The sequence below is a fragment of the Colias croceus genome, chromosome 19 (assembly GCF_905220415.1).
Source record: "Colias croceus chromosome 19, ilColCroc2.1".
Taxonomy (NCBI): Eukaryota; Metazoa; Arthropoda; class Insecta; order Lepidoptera; family Pieridae; genus Colias; species Colias croceus.
Genome location: NC_059555.1, coordinates 3,736,769 through 3,742,827, shown reverse-complemented (window position 1 = coordinate 3,742,827; position 6,059 = coordinate 3,736,769). Strand labels below are relative to the sequence as shown.

At 28.5% G+C, this 6,059-nt stretch overlaps 1 protein-coding gene across 1 annotated transcript in view; it reads right to left on the bottom strand.

Annotated features, from left to right (window-relative positions):
* LOC123700111 (flotillin-2) overlaps positions 1-6,059 on the bottom strand; it is a 214,564-nt gene that overhangs the window by 164,781 nt on the left and 43,724 nt on the right. The window lies entirely within an intron of this gene.

Here is a 6,059-nt window from a genome sequence, read left to right as displayed (position 1 = left end):
TATTCATAAAAAAAAGAATAGATACATATTTCTTTCTCCTACGTATTATCAATTCTTTTCACAATGTTATCATCATACTAATATTATAAATGCGAAAGTAACTCTGTCTGTCTGTCTGTCTGTTACTCAATCACGCCTAAACTACTGAACCAATTTGCATGAAATTTGGTATGGAGATATTTTGATACCCGAGAAAGGACATAGGCTACCTTTTATTGCGAAATATGTACCACTGGCGAAGCCGGGGCGGACCTCTAGTAAAATTATAATACTGTGTACAAATGCATGTTTTTTTAAACTCTTGGATCCACCAAATTTTAAATAACCAAACTAAGCAAAGAAAGAATATTTACTTTTGTAAACAAGAGTTCACCTCTTGATCTGCTATTGTTCATAATAAAATATACAATGATAATGACGCAGGAGAGCATAATAAATTGTACATACTCGCAAAGGTTAGAAAAGACAATAGAATACGTATAAAAACAAATAAGCTGCTTTTAAGAATAAAAAAGTAAATCATACTATAATTATGTTGATTACAGCAATTTTTTAACATTTCCTTAATTAGGCGTAAAACTATCTACATTATAATGATGGTGTAAACAATTGGATTGTGGATTGAATGATGGAGAAGACAACAACGTCAACAACCCGTACACGTGTAAGTTAAGAACAATTAAATAAGAATAAAGAAATCCCTAAATGAATATTTTTCCCAGAATTTAATTGGGAAATTGGTCGCGTGGATGAAAACCCATGAGTAATCCATAACTACATTAGGATAATAAGCACGCATGGGAAAATTACTATATCCGACTAATCATTGTAATCAATGATAGGGAAGCCTAATACATAGGAAATTTAATCAATTTAATAATAAAATTTCAAAGTCTGTTTCATATTCTCGCGTCATAATTGACGATGTCTTGCATGATTGAAACAATGTAAAGGAAAGAAATTATCATAAACTATATGCTTTATAGCGAAGTAAATAAGGAAAAATATAATAGGAGTATCAGGAGTAAATAATTACTACTTGTAAAAATGTAGTTTTACTCATCATTCTGAACATCCATCCTTCCTTCATGACTTCACAAAAATATACATTTTATGTATAAATATTAATAAATACTTTCATGTTATTTTGCATTCAAAATTATTATTTATTGCATAAAATAATTTGAAAATTGAAATTAAATACGCATATTTAAATTAACATAAAGATACGCATTTTTTGACCATAAATTGTGAATTACTTTTAGCATTTGAATTTTGAACAATTTATTATACGCATATGCCCGTCAATTTAAAATTTAAGATCGAAGGAATGCATTTCTGAGTGCAAACGTGTTTTGAATTTCTGATCATATTTGAAGTAGTGAATAAAAATATTTTACCTGTAAACGAAAGTATCTTTCAATGAGTCATATAGTAATCGGAATCAACAATACATGATTATCTTACACCAATTCATACATTAAGCTCTGAACAAGTATTTATGATACATACTCTAGAGTCCAGACTGTAATAAAAAATGTCTAGGAGTATGTTATAAGATAATCAACTAAATTAATATAACGAGGAAGTGCATTAACGTCTTATTTAGAACGCATAGCGTAATTTAGATAAAATATTAAATTCAATCATGACTGGCTTTACTATATAATACCTATTTAATGTACAAACACGTCATAGAAATTTATTATATTTCGCGAAAATTCACTTAAAAAGGCCTATAGGTACCTACACAACTTTGGGCTCAACCGGGCTTGACAAGAAAGAACGATGAGCAAAAAAGAGCTTTTAATTAGCTGTATAATACTGCTGCAGCTGTAACCGTAAATGTAAGAGTCAACCGTATGCAATAGAAATATGGATACAAAAATATATATGAGTCACTAAAACCCACAGAATTTTAAATCATAATTTCTGTTTAAAGTTTCATAAATGACGGAACTATCATAAATCTCGTCTTGTATATAAATCTGTATCTTACTAGCTTCTTGCCAGTAGCTTCACCCGCGTAGGCGTAGTCATAGGAAATTCCCATGCGAACGAAATGTTTCACCGTATTAAAAAGTAGCATATACATATTATAGCTAACGCTCTAGCCACGGCTTATTAAATAGTTATTTTTTCCTTTTCGCAGTTATCATAATATCTATAAGATAATTTATTTATTTATTTATTTATTAAAAACTTTTTGTACACATACAGTAAACGTCTTTTTTAATGATTTATACAGAAAAAAATTCTTTTTTGGAGATTACAATAAAACAGATTTTTTTATCAATTATCTACCTATGACATTATTAACAAAAGATGTAATTAGAAAATATAGACATATCCATTTTAATGATGATTTCTAGCAAATACATTACTGAGATAACATTTGATGACCTTGAATTATATTACCTGATAGTGATATTAAAACATTGTTACATTTTTTACTAGTTACAGCCAATTATTTTATTAATAACATTATAAAACATACACTAATAATGTTCATTCGTTGATATTGCTATGTTGATATAATATTAGAATTTCATTGCACATTATAAGAGAAGTAAACCGCAAATAAATATACATTTATATAGAACTAGGTAATAAATAACTCATCTTACCCACATTATAAAACCAACACCTTACCTGGAAAAGAAAAGCATTTGTTTAAAATAAATATGATGCAATATAAATCAAAATTCAACCAAATGAGTATCAAATAAAAAAAAATATGTAAATCGCTTTCTGTCTACGACTTCGTCTACGGGAATTAGAACATTAATTCTAAAATTTATTTTTTTGAGAGAATAATTTCCAAAAATCGTGTTCAAGAACCTGAGCCTAGGCTGAGCGCTAATATATTAGTCAATATTATCCTATATTTATGATTATATATTTTCATATGTACTGCAAGTTACAACGATAATCTTCTTCGATATCGGATGAAAAATCAAAACTAGATCCGTGGATTATACAGCAGTTGTATTATTAATTTATTGAATGAGGTTCTTTTTGTAGTATGTATAAAATAAATAAATAACCTACTTAAACGTTTGCCTTTTAACATATTTTCCATCAGTTATCTTTTATTTACTCGCGTAAAACCCGACCGCATAAACTACAATGAACTTCCGCAGTCGTACATTAAACTAAATCGCTCACCCTTCAAAATTAATTCGAGTTTAACTTCTATATACTAATATTATAAAGTTGAAGTTTGTTTGTTTGTTTGAACGCGTTAATCTTGGTAACTACTAGTCCGATTTGAAAAATTCTTTCGGTGTTAGATAGCCCAGTTATCGAGGAAGTCTATAGGCTATATATCATCACGCTAAGACCAACAGGAGTGCCACGCGGGTGAAACCGCGCGGTACAGTTAGTCTTTAATATGTATGAATTCAAAAATATTGAGATAAAAGCTAAATCTCTTTTAACCATCACATCCATGTTATAAAGACGTAAATCGTATTTTTATTCCTATATGCAAAGTAACTTTCATTATAAAAATATAAACATTTAATTTAACGAAATGAAAATAAAACTAACGTCAAAGGTAGGAAAGGTTTAACATAAATAAGATATTTATCACATAAGATAATAATAACAGCATTATTTACGTCATAGTGAATTTTCTAACTGGTACCTATGCCTGCGTTTATGACGCCAAGGGATTCCCAAAAAAACGAAAGATTCTATATATGTATAGATATTAAGACAACTATACAACATAAATTTAAAATAAATCAATATGAGCATAAATGGCTTAACGCTTTTTTTAATATCATTTAATTTATTAACTGAGAACTTTTTTATTTTCCAAATTAATATTAATTCTACTGGTGTCAACAATATAACAACAAAACAATAGAAACTGTGAGTCATTTTTATTTAGAACAGGTAGTTATATAAAGAATGATCAAAATATACCGCTTTTGGTGTCAAAAAGTTATTTTTATTACCTATTTTTAATAACGTTTATGACTTATTTGAATTACCTAACATAATACATGTATAATATAAGGTGTTAAGTTTTAAGGTATTTTATTAATTCGTATGTATATAATATTTTTTGAATAATTTTCAAATAAATTATAAGTACCACAAAATACAATTTATAGTAAATAATTTACATTAGGATTTTAAGAGGCTAAAAGTACATACAGTTAATGGCATAAAATAAACTTAAATAATTTTAAGCGTTCCACACAAAAGTACAAAAAATCGTTAAGTTATCCTAGACAGAAGAAGTTAACACAAATGTTAATCTCCGATACCACTGAAACTAGTCAAAAGAAAATATTTAACTACTTAGAAATTATGTTTACAGAAAACCTATACCTACAGAACCAGTTGATAGCAATTCGCACTTGTCCACTTATTATTTCTTAATATTTTCAACAACACATTTAACACTACCTTGTCAGTCATTTCATTATACATAATTAATCTTTAAGAAAATGAATCTATCAAGAGTATTCATATAGGTATTGGAATTACCCATTTCTTACGATACAAAAATCAAAGGGCGTCATAATATTTCAACACACCTATTAATTAATTATTATCAAAGCCCAATTTTGCTTAGACAAGTATGTCTAATTGGTTTATAATTACATTTTTGTTTTTCCTTCGTGATTCGGTCAATTAATTTCATATTAACTTTTACACACCAAAACCAAACACAATTAATTCCTATTACGATATTCGTGAAAATATACGTACCTATATAAATGAATATGGGCGATTTTAAAATTATTTTTTAGACATTATATCGACAATGAAGATAGACGTTCCCCTTCTAGTTTGTAGATGCATATATCCCAAATAAATATTGATAATGTATGAAGTATGTGCTATATATGTATTTAGTAGCTAAGTTCATATTAAAATGAACTAAAATGTATTAACGATGTCCTACTACTTTTGTGTAAGTAACAGAACTCGTAACAAAAGAGGAAAATAAAATAAAAACGCCTACACACCACATCACCACTACCACATTTACAGTTTAGTATTTTATTCACCTCGTCGATTTTTTAGGAAACTTCCACTGTCCACTTTATTGAAGTGCAGTGGAGAATTTTAAAGTGCAAACTTGATAAGTAATTTATACCACGTTATGGTAATAATAACGGCATTATCAACTAAATTAATAGTAGACTATGTAAAGGAAGTCCCGTACTAATAGTAGACTATGTAAAGGAAGTCCCTTGTCCCCTTGTGGGGTAAGGGGCAGATGCATTATGTAGGTATACATCTGTTTCACTGATCCATTTTCTTTAGGGACTAGAAGGTGCCTTCTGTGTCTTGACCGAGACATTTTATTCGTACATTCGTTTCTAGTCACTCTATGATCTTGATCATCAATAATGAAGAAGACATTTTAAAGATCATAATATTTATACAGCAGTGCAAAGGGAGTATAAGTTTGTTTTGTCAATAATAAAATGAAATATATATATATATTTTGCGTTAGGTGCGACCGCGACTTCCGCGGCGTGGGAGGCGAAAAGATGCGGTTTTTCCCGCCTAAGTGCTATCCAAAAAACTAAGAAACAAAAAAAGCGTCCCCTCGAGATAATAAAAAGACTCTACTTAATGATGTATGAATGTACAAGTACAATAAATGAGAACTAAGAAATAGCCCAGAAATTGAAACGATTAAGTTTGTTTTGTATTTGTGAGGAAATAGTATTAACGTATAATTTTGAACAATAATTGATAGGTCATATATCATTATCAATAAAATGTATTCCACGATAAACGAAATTAGCTAACACAGTAAAGTATAGTTTGCTTAGGTATAACAAAAGTTTATGAATTTATAAATCAATAACCATAACTTCTGAATGGCATTTATTGAATAATAAACACACCATTTAATGAATCATACATTTGTATACAAACAATAAAATAAAACAGCTTTAAATAAATTATTTGAAAGCTTGATATTTGGCAAAAAATTCAAGTGATGCTCATATTATGTGATATTCGTTACAGAACACAATAAATCATCCTTATAAATGATCAATAACATTTCAAAAAAGCAATTC